General features: G+C 35.7%; 1 protein-coding gene across 10 annotated transcripts in view; it reads left to right on the top strand.

Moving 5' to 3' along the window:
- Positions 1–23839, top strand: part of Ncoa2 (nuclear receptor coactivator 2) — a 176052-nt gene that overhangs the window by 27617 nt on the left and 124596 nt on the right. The window contains exon 1 of one of the 10 annotated variants that reach the window (XM_048783032.1): positions 16024–17755. The exons of the other annotated variants lie outside the window; for them this stretch is intronic. The gene's annotated coding sequence lies outside the window, so the exon portion shown is untranslated. Of the gene's footprint in view, positions 1–16023; positions 17756–23839 lie in introns of those variants that run through there. 10 annotated transcript variants of the gene reach the window in all.

Here is a 23839-nt window from a genome sequence, read left to right as displayed (position 1 = left end):
AGTTCAGATTTTCAGAGGAAGGTTGTTCTGGAACGGGAAGTCTTCCAGGCAAGGACACAGCATAACCAGAGAAGAGGAGGGGATGAGCAAAGCTTGTCACACAGGACTTGGAACACAGCAGCATAGGCAGAGGGAGCCATTGACCTAGAGTAGTGGAAGGTACAGTTAGAAATAAAGCTGAACCGGGACTTGAGGCCTTTAAAGCCTGGGTTAAGAAGTTTTCCTTTTATAATATATAAAATGTGCATACACACACATACATTCCTTCTGACTCCAAGAGAAATACATACAAGATAATAGTTTTAAAATTGTTATCTTGAGAGCCAGCATCATCTTGGTGTGTTCAGACTGAGAACTCAAGCATATTATTATCTTAATCTGAATTTAATTGTCTTTTCCTTTTTAACAATTAAAAACGATAGCACTTGCTGCTTTAATTTGGGCTGCTATAACAGAATACCATAGAAGGGGTAGCTTAAACTGTAGATATTTATTTCTCACAGTTTTGGAGGCTGGAAAGCCTTAAGTTCAGAATACTAACATGAATTCTGATGAGGACCTTCTTCTGCCTTGCAGACAGTGGTCTTCTTGGCCATATTCTCATAAGGCAAGGAAAAAGAAGGGGTCCACCTGATCTCTTCTTAAAAGCACTAACCATCAAGAGGAACCCACTTTCATTCATACCTTGTCTAAACCTCATTGCTTCCCAGAGGACTTTAACAAATGAATATTGGAGAGGACACAAACATTCATTCCATACACTTTATCTTTTCACCTCCTTTTAAAAATTATTATTATTATTATTATTATTATTATTACCACCATTCTTTTTTTTCTTCATTTCTTAGAGGTAACTGACACCCAAATGTGTTCATTGTATACAGGCCTTTAAAATTTTTGTGTGTATATCTAATCGCTTGTAATATTGTATATAATTTTCTAGGTTTTAAAGCTTAATTAAATTATATCATATTATCTGTAGTATTTTGTAACTTATCTTTTCCCTATAAATTTTTTGTTAAATGTTGTATGATATTCCGTTATATGAACATACACAGTTTATCTTTTTTCCTCTAGATAAACAGTTTATGTTTTTGTTTGTTTGTTTTGCAATTATAGCTATTTCTGGCAATGGACATTTTTGTGGCCTTATCCCTATGAGAATTTTTCTTGGGTGTTAACGCTGTTAGGCTATGTTGTAGAATATATGATTTTTTCTTGTAATTTTAAACAAATTTTAGAAAGTATTTGGACAAAACAAATGTTTAATGAGTTTGCTCTTTATTTTTAATGGGCCTTTCTAAAATGTGTTACATCATAATTACACATAGTAGTGGAATTCATTATTATATCTACACACAATGTAACAATATATTTGGTGAATTTCATTCTCCATATTTTGCCCACTTTTCTAATGGGTCACATTTTTCATATTGACTCATAGATGTTGATATAGTTCAAATACTTCAGATTGAAAATTTTAGCCTTTGCTCTAAATCCTCTAACTATTCTTTTGGTAACCTAATAAGACTGTAGCAATACAATTGTAGGCAACACATATATTGTATATACCATAATATATGGTAAAAATGACCCCTGACTGATAAACTGCATCTTGATAGGAGGATAAACAAAATGTAGTACCTGATGGGGGAGCCCTAGCTCTGGGCTCTACTGACTCTTGCAAATGAGTACTTCCCTCAGGAGAACCTTGGGAGGTTTGCCTATGAAATCGTTAAGAGAGATAGATTATCATGGAACAGAAAACTTCAAAGGGAGCACCTACCTCTTGTGAACTGAGCTAAACTGCCACTTCCATAGCCCAGCAGTGCCTAATGGTTCCCTGCTGGCTAGCTCTGTTCCTACCCTGGATCCTTCTCAGGAGATTGTCCTGTGTTGCCTGTGATAGTGTTGTGAGTGTGAATGTTTAGTTGCACGTAAGAAAATCCCTTGCAGCTAGGTTGGCACTTAAAATTATTTGAAAGATAATTAGCTTCTGGATGTATCTCAGTGGAAGAGCACTTGCCTTGCATGCACTGAATAGACATCTACCTGTATGTTTGGTCCTTGGAGGACTCATATAGTCAACAGCCCTAATTCAACAAGAATTTGGCCCTTGATTTTTAGAACAAAAGGAAAACTAAAACTAGTAGTACAGATTATAGGCTCACTTTAATTAAGTTCTATAACAGGCATTAACAATGGCTCTTTCTTTTTGTGAAAAAGATGCATACCATATACCCAAGAATGAGTATTCTGATGATGTACCTACTTCATTTCCCTGAGGATAAAAGTGATGTAGTCGCTGCTGCATACAGGCTGCAGTTGCAGCAGACTTCTTAGTCCTTTCCCCATCTTCCTACATTCACCACCATCTGATTTTTAGCTAGATAGCATTTGTATCTACTGGCCCCTTATCCCTGATCCCTCCCCAAGCTTGAATGTGCTTTTAAACCTGTTTAAAAGTTGCATATTTTTATCAAGAGGCCTTAGAAGTATGAACCTGGTGGTATGAGGGCTTCTGCCTTTGTACTCCTCTTGCAACAGTCCCAGACATGCCCCAATGTGGACTATGATTCAAGCAACTGCAATGAGGGTATCCTTGGTTTCCTTTTCCCACATCAGGAACCAATTATAACCACTCTGCGTGTTCTCTCTCCTTCATGTGAAACTGTTTTTAACGTGTAGGTTTTAAAAATCCATATGGTTACTCCTATAGGACCAGGGCATCAGGCATATTAATTATCCAGGCATGTGCTTGATCATTAAAGGTACATGAAAGGTAATATAGCACATATCATAGAGTTTAAAGTTCCAAGTCAGCCTCTGGGTTTTAAACCACACTCTGATACTTAACCACAAAGCAGGGGATGTTGTAAATATCTACTTCATAGGGTTGTTACTAACAAGGTATGTGTAAAGTGCTTTGTACTGGGCTTGGCACTTCCTAAGTATGCAGTAAATATTGGCTATTCTTAAAATTATCTTAATTTCAGGCTTTGATAAAATGTAAGGTGCTTGCTAATTTCTTTTACTATAAGTATCTTATGCTATATGAAGTTTTAAATTTTAACTTGAATTTACACATTTTACTAAATGAAGACTAGGTTTCCTCTGTTGTGTTTTGCGATCACATTCACTGTTTGCAACATCCTAACTTTTCCCATCTCCTATGGAACAGGCACATGCTTTTGTCACTTCTTTATTTTTTTGTGTAAAAATATATTGTTGTGTAAGCAAGGGATGGGATTTGATTTGAAGATCCATCTTTTATGTAACATTACTGTTTTACCTTGATCATCACCTATCATAGGAAATTAGGTAGTGTGGCATTTCCCAGTAAAAGGTTTGCTTTGTTCACTCTCCAGTTTGTATTCCAGTAATTTCAATGATTCTTTCCGTTTTTTATAATTTTTTGTGAATATTTTTTTTGTTAATCATTTAGTGAGACACTTCATTTAAAGGTCTGTTTATTAAGGGTGAGACTTCCTATCAAAGTAAGTGGTATTGGTTATGCTTTCAAGGAAAACAAATTGACAGCTTTTAGTATCTTAAAATCAGTGTGTACTATCTGTCAATTTTTAGTTGTGCTTGTGCTACTTAATACAAGAAATTGAAGAGTTAAATTACTGATTTTTTCATCATAACTTTTGAAGTCCCAAACCAGAGGAGTTTCTGTCAGATTGTCTTCACATTTTACCTTTGACTCATCCCTCTGATTAATAAGCTTTGTTTTTTAACACCATATCAGGGACCTTGTTCTGTGAATTTGTTCTTTATTCATTTTAATTTGTTCGCATATAGCATAGTGATTTCCAGTTACAAGACTTTTAGAAATGTATAATAAAGGTAAGTAGCGTAAGGTTTTGAGGGTTTCTTTGAGTGCTTATTCTTATTTAGTCATTGTTTTGATGTATTCTTTAGACTTTGAGGTTTTGGGAATTAGTGTCTAAAGACTCTAAATTTTATTCCTAGTTTTGTATATTTGAATCACATTAAAGTTTCATATATAAAATTGCTGTATAATTTTTGTCTAAATATTTACAAATGATACTTATTTCTCTGATACTTTAAGTAATAGTTAATTTTGTTCTATGAAACCCTTTAAGATTCTCTGGAATAAAATGTTATTGAAATATACAAAATTATTATGACTGCCACCAAATTTAAATTTATGTCATGTACCAAAGTATAATAATAGTTCCTGTAGTGCTCCTGTAAGGGAGTAAAAGATGAGTAATTTACAAATTGTGACATCAAAGAGTTTATAATCAGTGCTGGTTCACTTTCATGTTTATAATATACTTAGAATAAAATGAGTACCAGATAATAACAATGATGACGTTACAAGAATAGTTTTTCACTTTTGTGTCCCTACTTTCTGATACATTGCCAGGCACTCCATCTTTAGAACTTGAGGGAAAGATGCTGTCACAGTAGGCTGATGGTTTCTGGATACTGAAAGAGGGGGACAATGTCACTCGAGTGAGGGCTTAGGGAAGACTTTCCGTGGACAGGTGGCTACAGAGATGATAAACTTTTGAGGATCAGTAAGGTATAGGCAGGCCGAGGATGGTAGGGAAGTGTTCATCAGAATGGAAGGGATAGAAAGGGTGCAAAGAGCCAGGCCAAATCAAAGAATGCTGCATGCTCCAGTTTGGCCATACTCAGACTGTACAGCTACAGAAATATCTTGTGGGCATAGCTGGAAAACTAAGCAGAGTGCACGAGTTCCTACATGCCAGGTTCCTATTTGATTTCACAGAAAATGAGAATAAGACAAAAGGAAGTAGAAATGACATTTATTTAATTCGTCTTATGTATTAAGAATTATGATTGATGTTTAACATAATATCACACTTAATTCTTAAATCAGTATTCTGTGGTAATTTCCATCCCCATGGTAAATACCTGGGAATGGTGGCATTAATAATTTGCTACTGATTGTAGCTATATTGAGTTAATGGAGAGACTTGTCATGGGGAAAAGAGATGGACGAAGCCACTGAAGAAATAAATCCATAGAAATTGGAAAGAAGGTGATGTGATCAAAAGCATCTGCAAAAGTGGATTCCGAAGATCTCAGAAATTGATTGATTTTTGAAGATTAAGAGAAAAGGCTTTTTTTGTTTTTGTGTTTTTTTTCCCCTTTCTGGACTACTAATGAAATGAGAAGTAGTAGAAAAAGTAAGAAGGAGTCCCTCAAAAAAGTGCAGAGTTGTATTTTGAACACATCTAGGGAGAGATCCATGAGAGGTTGAAAGTTGGGTACTGAAGCTAAGGTGATATCTTGAAGCTGAATGTGTAAATTGGGTCTCATTTACATAGATAGAATCATTGGCACTGCATCAACAGATAAGATTTCAAGGAGTAGCATTATAATGAGAAGAAAAGCAAGGATTCCTTCAAGAAATTGTCCCCAAGCTTGAATGTGCTTTTAAACCTGTTTAAAAGTTGCATATTTTTATCAAGAGGCCTTGGAAGCATGAACCTGGTGGTATGAGGGCTTCTGCCTTTGTACTCCTCCTGCAGCAGTCCCAGACATGCCCCAATGTGGACTATGATTCAAGCAACTGCAATGAGGGTATCCTTGGTTTCCTTTTCCCACATCAGGAACCAATTATAACCAAAGTGGCCAGGAGCAGTAGACCCAAACCAAAGTCAGGAGGTAGGAGGGGGGTCAAGATATTGTGCTGTCACTGAAGCCAAAGGACAACATTAAATTGTTCCAATAGAAGCCAGATTGTTTATTGCCTGAGAGAATGGTAAGAAACTGTGGTCTCCCTCTGGTTTTTAGTGGGGGTCTGTCACATGTTTAGAAAGGCTAGGGGGCAGTTTGTGCTCACAGGTGACTGGAAGCATGCTACTTGGCTCATGGTCTGGCAAAGAGCAGGAAATGACCACAACCTGTCTTTATTTCTAATCCTCCTATTCTTCCTAGTGCTGCTATATAGTTTCTCTAGTTTATCTTATATATTATCTCTCTCAAGATTGTTAGGATGGGAAGGCAGAGTTTTGGAGTTTTTTTTTGTTGTTGTTGTTTTGTTTTTGTTAATCTATCTCATTGGTTCCACGCTACATCCTTGCTTAGAATAGTTCAGTGTCCCACACATTCTAAGGACCTCACGGAATAGTTGATGATAAAATACGTGGACATGATATTGATTCTAATAGTTATTCTCTCTCAGTATAGTATAAGCTTATTAAATGGAAATGAATCCTCTTTGTAATCCCCAAACAATGCCTTGGCAAATTGTAGTTGAGATACCAATTTTACTCACAGAAATATCAGAAGGGGAAAACCAGAGATTTGGGATTCAATTGTTTTGAGTTTTAATTTCTGTTCTTACTAATTTGACCCAAATTAAACTACCAAACCTCTCCGTAAGCCTCGTTTTACTTAGCTGTAAAATGAAATAAATCAGTACCTGGGTCATGGGGCTGTTGGGAGCACTAAAGGGATAATGTTTATAAGAGTGACCGGCACTGTGTTCACACCCAAGAAATACCTGGTGTTTGCAATCCTTTTGTTGTGTAACCTTCAGTAAGTTACCTAAAACTTTGCTGAGCCTCAGTTTTTTCATCTCTAAAAGGGGAAGATTGATCTCATTTGGTATTTGGAAGAAACCAATGAGAAACTACACACACAGCACATAGCTGGCCTATCCCGTACATTTGAAATCAATAAAACCACCACCTTGTTTTTTTTTTCTTTTTTTAATGATACTAGGGATTGAACCCAGAGGTGCTAAACTGCTGAGCCACATCCCCAGCACCCCCCCTTTTTTTGAGACAGGATCTCACTAAGTTACCTAGGGCTTTACTGAGTTCCTGAAGGCTGGCTTTGAACTTGCAATCCTCCTGCCTTAGCCTCCCAAACAGCTGGGATTACAGGCATGCTCTGCTGTGCTCTGTGCTTTTTGTACAGTGGCCAAGAGCAGAGACTCTGGACCAGAATACATGAATTCAGATCCTTATGTCTTTACCAGCTCGACATGACCTTATTGTGCCTCAGTTTCCTTATTTGTAAATTGAGAGAAATAATAGTACCAATTTCATACCATTGGTAAGAAAAATAAATGTATCAGTCAACAGAACAGAATATCAAATGTGTACAATTTAAAAGAATTATAAGGGGTTGGGGTTGTGGCTCAGTGGTAGAGCACTCTCGTTGCACATGCGAGACCCTGGGTTCGATCCTCAACACCACATAAAAATAAATAAGTAAAATAAAGGTTTAAAAAATTATAAAATAACATCTTTATTGCTTTTTTTTCCTCTTTAGTCTTAAATGGTTTTAACCTGATGTAATCTGAGAAGGATGACATAAAGAATAGTGCTTCTTTCTATTGAAATTGGCCATCTTTAAGGGTAAAAAATAAAACAACAAAAAGATGACACAACCCTTTAAAGTTTGATGTGACTGGATAAAGTAGTTGTGGTCTTGAGTTTTCTTTGTACAGGAAAAAAAAAAAAAAAGCTACCCTTCATCCTGCATTCTCGTTAGTATCCTCTTACTAGCAGTGGCAGGCTGGTTTAGATCTTGTCTGAAAAAAATCTTCTGTCATTTGCAAGCCTACCCCCATTTCCCTGTCCCGCTATTCTACCTGCTGGACTCTGGGAATGGTTGGGTATATAGCATGAGTAGAAACCTGGAAGGAAGCAGCAAAATTGGAGGACGGAGGGTGGGTAGTTAGCCAATCTGCACACCTTCCTTTCTGGCTGCAGATGGTTTTCTTTACTAGCAAACTATTTTTCTAACAAAACTCTTTAAGAATATCTCCCTAATTGTGCCCCTCAAATCTTTAGTCCTATCAAGCACAAAAACTCTATATGTAATATAAAGAACTGTGGAGCTGATTACATCACCAAGGACTTGACTGAATATTCATGTCTAAAACAAGCTTAGAGAAGTAGCTGCTTCACATCAGCAGATTTTGTAACAGTACATCTGCGCGTACTTGTGTGTGTGTGGTGACATCCTCTTTTCAGTACCAGAGGTCTTAGTGGATATTTTCTGTGTGATTCATGGCCACCCCAAATTTCTCTCCCACTCACCCTGTGCTGGCATGGCAAGCAGGCTTCGGCTCTGTGCCAGCTCCTATTGCTTATAGTGATTGCCTGGAGTGCTGTGTTGAGGAGCACTGAAGAGGCCACATACAGGCTCCGAAGTGATTAATTAGCAAAGTCAGCTGTGCGAGGGGAGAGGCGGTAACTACAGCATATGCGATGTGCATTTGCCCAGCTTGATGGCTTCCACAATGGGGCTCAGCCTTGAGAGACCAGGAATCTTATTTTGTGTCTGCTTACTTTTGTCTCTGAATTAGTGTATGTGTGTTACTTTATTCCAAAGTAAAATCTAGATTCAGAATCATAGCTTGAGTTCTGTAAAAAATTGCTCATGTTTGCTTTTCAGTACTTGCTTTAAAAAATATTTAAATTATTCTTCCTTCTCTTCTGAAATGAATACATTATTCTCTTATCTTTTTATGGATTTTTCTGGCTTATTTGATACATGATTCTGTTCTTCAGTTTTAAAGTCCAGCAGCAAGTCTCCTAATCTCTGGGATGTTTCCATTTCTTAAACTGCTGATAGATTAACATGAGTCACTTGAAACTTGGGCACACAGCAGGTGACTGTTATGGACTAGGAGGCTATAATCATTGTGGAACAGTCTTATGTATCATCCTTTTGTTTCTCTTCCTAAAGGCTACGAGTAAATCCCAAGTCTAACTGCTGAAGTCCAAAGATATTTCTTTTCTTCTGTTTTGTTCTTATAAGTCAAAGATTAAAGTTTCCCCATTTTGGCAGCTAAAAAGGAACACTTTCATTGAGGCAGTAGTAAGAATGTTGAAAACGTAAGCCAAGCTTGGAAAAAGAGGACATTTTTTACATTTTCTAACTAAGGAATGTGTATATTAGACTTCTTAAACATGATAAAACGTACATAATAGAATATTACCATTTCAGCCATTTTTTAATGTATAGCTCTGCTGCCTTAAACACATTCACATCGTCACACAGCCACACCGACACCCATCCCCAGCACATTTTCATCTTCACCAAAACTCTGTCCTTTAACCCTGACTCTGCATTCCTCTTCCCCACAGTGGTAGGCAACCACCATTCTAATTTCCACCTCTATGAATTTGACTAGTCAGGGTACCTTATATAAGAGGAAGCATACAACATTTGTCTTTTTGTTACTGGTTTGTTATACGTAGCATAAAGTCAGATAGCATAATGTCCTAATGGTTCATCCATGTTGTAACATTTGCCCAAATTTCCTTCTTTATTTTAAAGCTGAATAATATCCCATTGCATGTACATATGACATTTTTTAAATCCACTCATCTATCAGACATTTGGGTGCTTCTACATTTTGGCTATTATGAATAAATAATGCAGCTGTGAACATATATCTGTTCATCTTCCTGCTTTGACTTATTTTGGGGACATACCCAGAGTGGTGCCGTAAGTTTTGAAAAATAATCATGCCATTTTCTTTAGTGGCTTCACCAACTATTTTACACGCTACCAGCAATACACAAATACACAGGGTTCCAATTTCTCTACATCTTCACCATTGCTTGTCATTTTCTAGTTTTTTGATAGTAGTCATTCTTAGGGGTATGAGATGATATCTTATTGTGGTTTTGATTTGCATTTCCGTAATGATTAGTGATACTGACATTTCTTGGGAGAAATGTTTGTTCAAAATCCCATGCCAATTTTTTCTCTCTCAGGTTCTTTTTTTTTACGTTAGTTACCATTATGTTTTTTTTTTTAATTAGCTATTCATGATATTACAATGATCTTGGCAATTCATACATTTGAATTATTGGGGTATAATTTCTCATTTTTCTAATTGTACAGATTGCAGAATCACACTGGTCATAGAGTTACCTATATACATATAGCAATCATAATGTCTATTCTATTCTGCTGCCCTTCCTATCCCCCCGGGTTCTTTGTTTTTATTGTCAAATTGTAGAAGTTTTTTTTTATACATATTATGGATACCAATCAATTATAAAACATAATTTGCAAATATTTTCTCCCATTCTGTGGGTTTCCTTTTCACTGTGTTGATAGTATCCTTTGATGCCAGAGATTTTTAATTTTGGTGAAGGCCAACTTACTTTTCCTTTTGTTGCCTGTGCTTTTGGTCATGTCCAAGAAATCGTTACTAAATTCAATATCATGAAGCTTCCCCCTTGTGCTTTTTTGCAAGAGTTTTAGACCTTATGTTTAGGACTTTGAATCATTTTGAGTTAGTTTTTGTTTATGTAAGTGAAGGATCCAATATCACTATTTGTATGTATAAGGATATTGTTATCCTTCAAAGAACTACCCTTTCCCCACTGATTAGACATGGCACCCTTGTTAAAAGTCACTTGGCTATATGTGTGAGGGTTTATTTCCAGGCTGTCATTAGCTTTTTAAGTTTAGATGTATAATCTCATCAGTTCTCATTATTGCAATAGCTTCTGAATTTTTCTAACTAACTCTAATATCAGTTTTGATACATTTCTACTGTCGCATTTCTGATCATATTTTGTAAGTTTTGCCTGCTTTTCTTTTTGCCCTCTTTGGTTAAAGGTCCCTGGAGATTAGAGATTTTGTCCTGAAGACTTAGTGCCTTACATGTTATTGATACTGAATAAGTGTTCAATGAAATTAGTTAACTTAGAGCTTAAAAAAATTAAAAAATAAAGAAAAATAACCAAAATACATCAGGTTAGTTATCAAAAATACTTTTCCATTATTATAAATTATGACTTATGGGATTTTAAAGATTTATTTTTTTCTGCTAATGACATTTGCCCCTTTTCTCTTACTTGCTGCTATAATTCTAATTATTACTACCATAACAAGGATAAATAATCTTACCTATATTTTTAGATGAAGAAGAGAATAAGGAGAAAGCAAAAGAAGGTGAGGGGAGGTGAAAGAAATTCAACCTCATTCAAAAGCATTTAACAAGTGACACTTGAAGTTGAGTCATAATTGGCTCGGGGTACTGAGAAGTAGTGATGTGCTGTAGGATGCAGTGTTGTAGACAAACGTGAAACACATGTTCCTTAGCACCTTTTGTTGTAAGTGCCTCACGTGCCTGTGGAAATTGGAATAGATGAATATTTATTTGCCTCTGAATATAGCATCTCTACAAAGAATAGCTTTTGGTCTAACTTGACAATTCTGTTTGGCCAAATTTATGAATAAACGAAAACTTGCAGTCCAATCTTTGTTAAAGAGATTGGCAAGAAGAGACATAAGAGCCTTAATACTAACCATGACCTGTCTTGTGCTCCTTTGTGTTACATAGAAGAAAGTGAGCCAGGCTCTTTCTGTAGTCTTCAGTGGGTGTCTGTTGCTTTCTCTTGGTTTTATTCAGAGAAGTTAATGCACAGGGGAAATGAAGAGCAGCAGAGTCAGAAGAGGTAACTAAGCCTGTTAACCACACAAGTTTAGGACAGCCAGGTTACTGAGGCATCAGCTGGACACTCCGAAGAATCTATGGCATTTCTTCCATTCTGTCTGTGACACATTGATACTCATGGTTCAAAGATGCAGTGTGATCTGTTCTCACCTTTGGTTCTTTTTGATTTCCCCGTGACATTTGGGAGGTCTTCGCCTTAATTAATATGTAAATCATTCCAAAGCTAGGCATTTGAAAAGTTTTTCTTGGGACCTTGGAGTTAGCCAGGTCTGGGAATATGAAATGGATGACTTTGAGAGTCCCATGACTAGATGGCTCTCACCTTCTTTTTAGCCACAAGATTCTTTTTGGCCATAGAAGCTGACACGGACTTTCTAGGGAAGAATGCCAATCTCAGAGGACTGGATTAACAACGAATCATATTTTTGTGGTTTACATTCATCTCTGGGATTTTGTCATTTTCAGAAGCCCAAAGTATACAAAGTTTAAGGTCTATTAGGCCACTAAGATACTTAGTAATTCTGGCTAACATATCACTTAATTTCAGTTTTTAACCTAGTAATATTCCAGTGACTTCAAAGACTGAACGTACCTTTTAAAGGTGACTTACTTTAGAGTGTTTACATATGCACTAATTGGGAAGAATCCGATGGTGTAGTTTGAAGTCTCTGAAGTCGATGGATAAAGTACAAATTCTGAGATGGAAGGTAGTATGCTATTTGTGCTTTACTTCATTTGATAAAGTAGTAACTTGGCAGAGTTGTATTTAGAAGTGATTGCACTCCGTAGTCCTCCGCAGCCGTCTTTTGTGTGGGTATAATTGACTCCTGTAGTATCATAGACATTTACGTACTGCTGTTTGCATAGCCTTTTACTAGAAATAACCCAACAAAATAGCACTTTTTGCTAGCTTAGTACAGTTGGTCCCTTTCTAAGGCTCATTGAAAGCCTGAACTCTCTAGTTAATATAGGAATGATCTACAAGCAGACTATTCAAAGATAGGCCTTTCCTGGCTCTCCTATGGAGGAAGGAGGTTAAGTCCTGAGTGCCAATTCTGTGCAGATTTAGGCCTGTTGGAAGCAGCAAATGCAAATGGGCATTATTATTTTTTACCTTGTTATCTTACTTTTTCAAAACTTATCCTTTATTGCATTTGAAAATATACTTAACATACATTAATTATTCCATGTTTTTATAATAGGTTTTTAAAATCTGATATTGAGCTAAAATATAGAATTTCAAGTCTTTTTTTTTTGGCACTGGAGATTGAACTTAGGGGGTACTTGGCCACTGAGCCACATCCTCACCCCTATTTTTCATTTTATTTAGAGACAGTGTTTCACTGAGTTGCTTAGTGCCTCATCATTGCTGAGGCTGGCTTTGAACTTGTGATTCTCCTGCCTCGCCTTCCTGAGCTGCTGGGATTACAGGTATGCACCACTGTGCGTGGCAGAATTTCAGTTCTTAATGGGGTTATAAATTGATACTACAAATTACTTAAAAGTTTGTCCACACTCTGCAACTTATTAAACATGTCACCTTCAGAATTTTTCTGATGTTTAATCATATGAATAAATATGTGTTCACAGTATATAAAAAACTTTGTAGATTAAAGAATTCCATCTTTTGGTATAGTAGACTCAATTTAATTTTTGATATTTGTATTATAAAAATTGAGACTAGTAAAAACCCCCCATATACCCTCCACCGAGCTTAAGAAGTTGTTAACATTCTGCTGTATTTTTAAATTATGAAAACAACATTACTAAAAGCTTGGAAATGCAAATGAAAGTGATCTATAGGCCTAGCCAACTTAACCCAAGTATAATTATCTTACATATTGTCTTTCATTTCCTCCTTGCATTTGTGGAGTACAGATATTGTTTCTCTTGTTTTTGCCTAATGTCACATCAGACAGAGAACTGATAATGGCTGTCATCAATTGATGACCTCATATGCCATGCACTGGGCTAGTTGCTTTACATATAACTGAGAGTATTCACAGTAGCACTGTAGTATAGGCATTCTCCCCACCAACTTTACAGATAAGGAACCCAAGATTCAGAGAGGTTGAATGACTTAATTAAGGTTCATAGGTTCAGTACATGGATTTAAACTAAAGTCTAATTCTACGGCCATGTTTTTTCCTCTCTGTAAAGTGGCCTCTTCAAAAGCATTTTTTTTTTTCACATTTCTATGTAATCACTTTTTTAAGGAAAAAGAAATATTTTGGCCACATGATATAAAGACACAGCACTAGGATACATACTGCTAAGGATATTGGGGGTGAGGAGGGAAATGGAGGTGGTGATCCCTGCCTTTAGGTGTTTATGCTCTACTGTTGAGGAACCTAACTACTCTTAAGACACCATCAGAGGAAGCCCTTGTAGTTAGTTCATAGCCACCCCTGTAGTACCCTGATCTTAAAGTCAATTGTGCCATGTAGAATGAATCAGCCTTTGGTATAAAACTGTATAGTCTTGGGAATTATGCAGAATTTGTACATCAGGGAATGGAGAATGTTGAAGGACCATTTTATATTTCTGTTTACCACCAGTCTCAACTGGAAACAGCTCAAAATGTTCATCATCAGGACAATGGATTAAAAAAAAATTGTGGCATATTCATACAATGGAATGCCCTTAGCAATAAAAAGGAACAAATTAGTAATGTGTAATAATGATGTGGGTGAATCTGAGAAACTATATGCTGAAAGAAGTCAGGTCAAAAGAGTATTTACTGTGTGATTCTATTTATTTGAAGTTCTAGAAAATGTAAAACTAATCTGTGGTAATAGAAAATCGGAATATAGTGTTTGTTGGCAGGATGAGGAAGTGGAGGTTACCCAAGAATGGGCACGGAGAGAACCGCATGCAGTGGTAAAAGTTTTACATCTTGATAGGAATGTGGATTCCATAGCTACATTGATTTGCCTCAACTCTTGAACTTTACTCCTAAGATCTGTATATTGCACTATGAATTGTACCTTACCTTAGAAACTAAAACATTATTCTATTAAATCCTTGTTTTACCTCTCACCAGACTTTTGGATTAAGAAATGAACCTTGATTATATATAACAACCATCATAAAATGTTAAAGCTAGAAACAACTTTACAAATTAATTCCCTCATAAACACTACCGCCTTGGTGAGGAAAAAAGTTTAAAAATTGCTAACGATAAAATCTGCTGTAGCCACTTCTATACTCAGGAGGAAAGTTAGGCAATTTTACCAATTTGGGTATGCCAGCAGAAATCATGACAGAGGGACAGATTTGCTAACATCAATACATCTTGAAATGTAAGCACAGAATCTGGATCAAGAGATTTTCTTAGATGTGTTTGGCAGGAGACATTTTCTTACTGCTATTGATCAGGGAAATTTATATCATTTTGTTATTGTCTGCAGTCTGACTAAGAAATAGTTTGTAAAAGCTCCATTGTGGTTAATAAAGGACATGTGGGTATTCAAGTGTTTGTGAATTCACACTCCCTCTATGGAAATAATCTATAAGATCACCAAAGATTTCATGACCCTGTAAACAGAAAAAGGACACATTTGGGTAGATTTGGACACATTTTCACTGTCTGTGCACTTTTTATGCCAGTCTTTTAAAAAGTTTTCTCTCATACCGACAGTCCACTGCGTTAATTTTATGGTGTGCTAGCTGATCATTGATTTTAGGTTTTAGGCGAATAATTAAAATATTTAGGTGGCTGTTAAAATCATTATGATATTTAAAGATTCTTTAATAATTATCTTCTAAAACTCTGAATTTTGCTTTGCCTTGTATTATGAGTTGTTGCCATGGGCTGGCATTTCACATTATTTATTTATTTTGATCCCTAAAATATTTTATTTCCTAATTCAATTTTTTAGCTTAGGTATTTCCTTATGAAAAATCTATATACCCTGACACACAGTGCTAATAATTTCAGGCTCTCAGTTGGTAGAGTGGTCTTCCAGAGCAGCCAAGGTTGCTTTCAGTGACTTAAAGAGAATTAGTAAACACCTACTCCATCCTACCTCAGTTTTTTTATACCTCAGTTAAGTGCTTAATAGAATTAAACTAAAAGTTTCCAAATTAGAATTGTCAAATTCTTTGGGTTCTAAAAATTTCAGATTTTTAGGTAGGTAAGTTTTATGTGATAATGTTAATAATCCCTTCTGTATAGTTGTTTTGTAACAATTCCTGTTTTTGTTTTTGTTTTAGAGAATATTGTTGGCTTAGTTTACTTAGGAATAATGCAGTTTATGTAAAGTGATTTTGTGAGATAAAAGCTTTCTTGATCTCCTGGTATTATAATAATTATTCGTTAAAATATCTACAAAAAGACAAATGCTCTCTGATTTCACATATAGGAGTATCTACATAGTCAGATTCATAGAAACAGAAAGCAGAATGGTGGTTGCCAGAAGTTGAGGGGAGGGGAAATACGAAGTTAGTTGTTTAAGAGGTAAAGAGTTTCAGTTTTGTGGGATGAAAAAGTTCAGGAGATTGGCTGTACAACTTAACATTACTGAACTAGAAACATAAAAATGGTTTAAGATGGTAAATTTTATGTGTTACACCATGATTAAAACTAAAAAAATGTGTTAAAAACATGTCTTCCATTTTTTGAGTTGAAAAACTAGTTATTACTGAGAAATGTGAAATGTAGTTTAAATTAATGTGTTGACTTCAGATTACAATCTTATCTTTGAGTCTCACTATGTACAGCATTCTTCCTGTTGTGTGTGTGTCAGTGTGGTTTTCTTTGGAGGGTAGCTCCGTACCCTGTCATTTTCTCCACCTTCAACAGCCTAGAACTCTTATATTTAAACTCCATCCCCAAATTGCTTGCCTGATGGCACAAAAACAGTTTTTAATATGAAACAAGGATATGCTAATTACCCTAATTTGGTTATTACACAATGTATACATGAACCAAAACCTCACATTGTGCTCCATAAATATATATAAATATGGGTCAATCAAGAAAGTAATGAATAAATGAAACAAACTATAACCAAAGGTGAAATAGACATGTAATATAGTCTGCTGTTATCTCATTGTCTAGTCCATCCACCTGTTACTTAGGGATGTTTAGACAAAAATTAGGTAGCAACCACTATGTTGGGCTCTGTGCTGGTGTTTCCAAATATGTTTTGAAAGTTGATTTTCAGAAATAGATCAAATTTACCAGACTCCAAGGATGTTCTGAATTTTCTTTAAAGATTGTTTTGGCAATGGGAGTACATTTCTTCTTAGAACGATTTATATATTACCTAATCAGAAATTATTCCTAGTAAGAGTGCATTTTAGTGTTAAAAAGTATGTTTTCACGTGTTTTATTAATATAGGGAATTAATTCCCAGTATGTGAGTATAGTTATGATGTCTACAAAGTGTTCATTATGCAAAATTTGTCAGATTTATATCATTGGGGGCAAAGCTCAAAAGAGAACAAGGGGAGTACATGTTTCCTTCTGACTGTCCCACTTTGTACTGCTGTTCATAGGAAGTGTTTACGGCCAGTGTGCTGCATGTAGTAAAAGGAAGACTGTGTGTCAGAATGTTTGTTTTGAGCAGTTATTTTTAGCAGCTCTAGAAATTGTATTTTCATTTTAGGCTGTTCCTTTTATGTATTATAAGCATGCCACAAAGAGTAAATGATTTGGGATATGTGTATGAGTGCATGTGTACATTGCATGCACATGCATGTATGAGAGAGAGAGACTGAGTCTGAGACTGTGTGTGTGTGTGTGTGTGTGTGTGTGTGTGAGAGAGAGAGAGAGAGAGAGAGAGAGAGAGAGAGAGAGAAAAGACATCCCCTTAATAGCAGAAGGGAGTAGAGGCTTACTCAGTCTATTATCATAAAGCTCTGCTAATGTAGCTTCTGAGTCATGTGACTGCAGAAAAGGCTATTATCTCAATGAAAAGGAAACCGGTTTTTAGAGCAAGCAACAGAATAGAAGCAGGAAGAATTTTCGAGTGTTCCACCATGCTGGATTGTCAAAGGGGGATCTGTCTGATCAGCAGCTAAAAAAGGATTTGTGTGGCTAGTTTGTCAGCTATCGTAAAACGGAGCGATAGAGGAGATGAGCAGCGGGGTGCTCAGCATGTGCTTAGGTTTACATCAAGACGTAATGTGGGTTTGGGTTAATAGAGGAGATTTATCTCTGAGGCAATACATTTACTGCTAATTGTGGGGGTTTTTTTTGTTTTGTTTTGAAGAGTGATGTATGGTATTTGTATTTACATCACTGGTGAAGATAAAGAGACCTGCTGAGCTCTGATTTGAACTGCAGAGGCTGTGGACAATTACAAGGTGTGTTTCAGAAGTGCTCTGACTTAATATTTGGTAATGTTCTTGGAATTCTGTTTGCTTGTGGATTGGATGTGTTTGTAAGATTGTGGAAGGGGAGGATTGAGCATGACAACCAGATAGTGATAATGTTCTGAGGAACAAATAGATACAATGTAACCCAAATTGATTCTGTGGTCCTTATTTCTTTTATGTTTGTTTTGTGTTTAAAGATTACTTGCAGTTTCTTTATGTGGCCAAATATAGTTTCATGCCTGTTTTTAATATATATTTTGGCAAGCATTTTCTTAAATTTGGAAGAATCTTTTAAGTCTTTAGGATGCAAATCTTAAATATTAAGGAATAAATATAATAAGTTTGCATTTGTGTCTCTCTGTTTATACTTTTCACTATTCTTTTGTAATTCCAAGCTTATAAAAGATCTTTGCAGTGAATTTGAAATTATTTAATTTTTGATTAGGTGATAGAGTTTTTTTTTTTTTTTTGGCTGAGGCCTTTATTGAATGAATTTTTATTCTTTTTTCTTTTTCTTTTTTAAAGAAAATCCCACTTAATAAGATTAATGATTTATTAAACTATATTGTACTAAGATATGGCTTGCAGAGAAGGAGACTCTCCTGCACNAATTTTTTTTTTTTTTTTTTTTTTTTTTTTTTTTTTTTTTTTTTTTTGGCTGCTGCTGTTAAATATAGTACCTAACTTTCTTTGATTGATCTTTATGCTGCTATATGCAGGAAAGTAAATAACATTTAGTTAATCTTCAGACTGTACTTGCCCACTTTTGCTCATGCTAATGCTATTAATTCTCTTAGCAGTCTGTACCTTTCTCTTAACCTTGGAAGGTGCAGTACTTAAAAATCTGAGATTGGTGAAAGATAATAAGCTTCATCTGAAAAGGTTTATTATACAATGTTTACCTAAGTAATTAATTTACTAATGTTTTTCATTTGACATGTAGAGCAAATACGCTCAACTTGGGAGGAGGAGAGGGTGTTTCCAAATCACATATGATTTTTGAAACTACACTATATTGTATGCAGCTCCCTTTTGAAATTGACATAGGAGGAGGTAAGAAATCTATCAGGCTATTCATGCAATGTATAGACAGTTAAACAAAGAATTAATTTTTGCTGTCTTTTCCAACAGAAGATCATGAGAGCAATTCAAACATAATTTTTAATTATACTAAGTGCAGGAGAGTCTCCTTCTCTGCAAGCCATATCTTAGTACAATATAGTTTAATAAATCATTAATCTTATTAAGTGGGATTTTCTTTAAAAAAGAAAAAGAAAAATCCCACTGGCACCTTAGTCTACCCATGTAAAAAAGACAACTTGGCTCAAATAAACAATTAACTATAGCTGTTGTCACTCTGAATTTTTAATTTTATTTTTAACTATAGAGGTCCCTGTATTTTTGAAGTCAATCTACGATAGGTTTTAGCTCAAAAGGTGCTAGCTAGCATGGTGTATTGAATAATTTGAATAGCAAAACTTTCAAAGTCAGATTGTTTGGGCTTTCTTATTTTCTTTTGTTTTTGCTCTTTTATTGTGTTACTTGATATAAAATGACCCATGAATTTTGGAATAATTCAAGGTGTTTTATTGAGCGTCTATCATCATCATCATCATCATCATCATCATCATTGTTAAGACACTCTGTAAAACATTAAGGGAAAACACAGGCAAATTTGAGAGTTAATTCAATGAGATAACTTAATATCTGGTATTGGAATCCAGCTTCAAAGGTCATTATCCTGAATTCTGTGTGAATTTCAAGTGGTTGAAGGAATTTTATGTAAAGCTTTTCTGGCCATTCAGAGAGTGCCTATGACTTTGTACATGGCTTTTCACTCGAGCAGGTTTAGATGTTAGGTAAAACGGGGCTACATCTGTGCCAGTTCATATTTTCTTTGTATTGTAACAAATGTTTATTTTATTTACAGTTTCCTAAAACTAGAATAGTTTTGTTCTTGGTAGCATTGTTATTCTTCTAGAACATAAGTGTCAGTCCTTATAATTTGAAAGTATTTTCATAAATTGATTAATATACTGTGTTATCCAAAAAATGCCCTTTATTTTTGGAGGTTGGGGAGTGAGAAAGCACCCAATTGCATTATTAGAGTTAAAAACCACAAGTGTTGACATCAAGGTAGTGTATAAACAAGCCAGATAAGTAGCTTGCAGATCCTGCTGCACTTCAGAATTCCTACCACATCACTTAACCACAAATATGATAATCGGGTCTGATCTTGTCAGGCTGGGAGGGTTTGTTTTTTTGGAGCAATTTTTAATTTGTAGGGGAGATAGGATAAGAAAAGGTGGAATTAAAGGTGATCTTAGCATTCAGTGTTGTCAAACTCAGTGAAATATGTTCAGAAGACCGTTTAAAAAAAAAAAAAAAAGTATAGGTCTGGGGAAGGTTTAGGCAGGATTAAAGGACTATATGATTCTTTGGAAGCCCAGGGAATATCAAGTTCATCCACTGGAAAAGTCTGTGATGGCCAGCAAAATGGTCCAGTGTGCCACTTACAGGGTTTACTCTAAATTTTTAATCATCAGAAATGCTGAAAGAGGTTTGGGATAAGCTGGCTTGCCTGTTTCTCTCACAGATGCTGTAGTCCTTGACAAGCAGAGGTAGTACTTGGCATTTCTGGTGTGCATTTTAGTTGCAGAAATGACTCTTCACCAAGTTAATAGTTAACAGGCAGGGTTATAGCTCGTAATGTAATGATCATTAATGCAGCAAAGTCAGTTCTTGACTTTGAATTGTTTCTTCTTAGAACACTAGTCAAATGAAGAAAGATGTTGAGACACAAATTAGATCTTTGACTTCATCATTTTAGATATCAACTCAACTTAACAAAAGGTCATAAAAGCATAAATGAGGCTTATATTTAAATATATGTTTTTATAAATCCTTTTACTTCAACCAAAGTGAATGATAAATCTTAATTTTGTCAAATAAGAACTTTTAAAAAATTATTAATTGGACTTTTCAAATTTTACTTCCTTGTTATAAATAGTAAGTGTTCATTCTTGTATTTCATTTTTATATTTGCTTATTAACAATTTTATGGACTCCCCCGCCCCATCTTTTGTTGAGGAAAGTTACATTAGCAATAAAATGCTAGGAGTTTTGTTTTTGTTTTTGTTTTTTTAACCATAAAGCTGAACTTTATATAGTAAAACTTGTGTACCAAACACTATTGTGCTGACCTCTCATATATTAATTCATTTAGTCCTCATAACAATACTGGTTGTGCTATCCTATGCTTATTTGACAGTTTGAGGAGGTGAAGACATAGAAAGGTAAAGTAAATTGTTTAAGCTCACACAGCTACCAGGTATGCAGAGCAGAATTCAAACCCAGCTTATTTGCCTTCTAAGTCTAGGCTCCAAATTACTATGTATTCTGAATTCAATTCCAGTTGCTCATTTATTGTAGAAGGAAGTAAGGATGAAGATAGGGACAAGGAAAGAACTATGTAAAAGTTGAAGTGATTTTGTTCTTAAATGTTTGTACTTTTAATGAATTTCATTTCATATAAAGAGTAAAGCATTGTTTAAAGTGTGTTTGATCTGCATTAAAAAGAAACATTTGTTCATGGAAATTAACTCACAGTTAATTTATAAATCTGCTTCAGAGGAAGGATATATGATGAGGGAGAGCATTAACCTGAAGTAGCAGAGATTATTAGGAGAAAGACTGAGTTGCTATGAGATTAATGGGATGGGAGAAGCCCAGTCAGTCTGAGAGATGCATGTTGCATATTTTCTTACTTAGCTACTTCTCCTTTTTTTTCTTGGCATAAGGAGACCTGCTGCTTCCAAGGTCCTTTACTCACTGCATTGCTATGATGGAGCATTCAGGTGTAAAAACCACAGAGAATCCAAATTAAGATCCTTGTTTTCAGACATTGAGAACACCCCTGGAGAGTAAACCACTGACTTAGCTTTGTTGTAAATCATTTTATATCCATGCAGATTCCCTAGAGATGAGTTCTTGTCTGTATAGTTTTTCTTTCAGATGGGGATTCCTTGTACTTTGTCAAACTTTAATGGTTTACAGTTGTATTAGTCAATTTTTGTTATTGTAACGAAATACCTAAGGCAAGCTAAGAGATTAATAAATATATAACTTAGGGTTCAGAAGGTATACACAGCCCAAAGCTGGGCCACTCTGTTGTTTGGTCTCTGGTGAAGACTTTCTTGCTGGCAGAGTCCCATGGTGGCACAGAGCATCACATGGCAAGTAACAGAGGGCATATGTTTGTGTGTCTGTATGTCTGGTCTCTGTCCTTCTTCTTATAAAGTCACTGGGATTCTGTCTTCGGGCCGCTACCCTAATGACCTTATATAAACCCAATCACTTTCCAAAGGGTCCACCTCCAGTTATCATTTCTGTCATATTAATGATGTTAGAAGGTTTCTACCTTCTAACATCATTAATATATGAGTTTGGGGGGACAAGCTATTTTCAAACAGTGTCCTTGCTCCTAAGTGGTGTCATTCTTTCTGGAAAACAAGTTTTTACTCTACTAAATTCTTGTTATTGAATCCTTGAGAGTGAGTGGAAAAGCAAAGTGTAGATTTAGCTTTATCACTTGTCCCTTTGTAGGCTCCTATGTGTTGGCTTATTTCTAAAATATAAAAATAACTAGTTTTGGTTTCATTCTTACACTTAAATCCTCTTGCTCATTTAACAACTCGTCGTTGTAAGATTTTGTCATGTGCTTCACTAGAATAGGAAAAGAATGACTGACTCTCACTGGGGATGGGGAGAAGATTGACCAGGGAACCCTTAGCAGAGACAATGAGGGATGGAGCTGATTCTTGAGATTAGGCTAGCAAGGTGATTCCCCAAGTACCTTACAAGATACTCCAGGTCTTTACTGCCCAATGATGGTAGCCACTAGCCACAGGTGGCTTTGGAGTATTTGAAATTGGCTAGTTTGAACTAAGTGTAAAATGCACTAGATTTTAAGAGTACCCAAAAAAGGTGAAATATTTCATTGATAATTTTTAAAATATTGATTAAATTGAAAGGATAGTATTTTGACATACAGTATTATGTTCGGTAATATATACATATATTACTGAATTTAATTTTTTCTTTTTCTTTATTTTCTTTCTTCCTTCCTTCTTTCATTGAACCCACTTAATTGCCGAGTTGCTGAGACTGGCTTAGAAATTGAGATCCTCCTGTCTCAGCCTCCCAAATCACTGGGATTACAGATGTGTACCACCATACCCAGCTAAATTCACCTGCTTCTTTGGACTGTATTGTGACTTACAATATACTTTTGTCATCAGCACTGCTCACAGCAGAAAGAACGGTGTGCATAGAGGGAAAGACGTTGAGTAGTAGTTTTTCTTGTAGATGATATGTCTGTGCCGACACCAGTGCTAGAGTAAGGAACAGGAAGTGGAATACAGTTTTGGATCCAAGAGGAGTCCATATTACTTCGTAGGGCATAAAAACCTCTTTCATAATTTGGGTCTGCCCTTCCACCTTTGTGTTCCAAACATTGTTCCCCATTTTCATGGTCTACCAATAGTACATTGCAGTCTGTTCTTGTTAGTCTCAATAGTTACGTTCTATAAAGTCATGGTAAACTCTGAGTTAGCAAACACTGAGCTGTTGTCCCAAGGGGAAAATCAGGTTAGGTTCCTGTGAGCCTCTGGTTACCACATTTTAGCTAGTCAATCAATATACACTTTATTTGTATTTCTGATTGCAGATTTTTATTTATGTCATTGTTTCATTAACATTGAACTCATGGCCATTAGCACTGTAACTCCCTCCTGAACAAAGCTTACCTAACATATTTTCTTTGTAAGGCATGACAGCTTTCTTGCACTTAAGAACACTACACATGCTGGCACAGCAGCACACACCTATAATCCCAGTGACTCAGGAAGCTGAGGCAGGATGATTGCAAGTTTGAGGCCATCCTCAGCAATTTAGAAAGGCCCTAAGTAACTTTGTTGAGATCCTGTCTCAAACTAAAAAATAAAAGAAGACTAGGGATACAGCTTTAGTGGTTAAGCACCTCTGGGTTAATCCTCAGTGCCCCCCCCCCCC

The sequence above is a fragment of the Marmota marmota genome, unplaced genomic scaffold (genome assembly GCF_001458135.2).
Source record: "Marmota marmota marmota unplaced genomic scaffold, marMar, whole genome shotgun sequence".
Lineage (NCBI taxonomy): Eukaryota > Metazoa > Chordata > Mammalia > Rodentia > Sciuridae > Marmota > Marmota marmota.
This window is presented reverse-complemented; position numbering and strand designations above follow the sequence as displayed.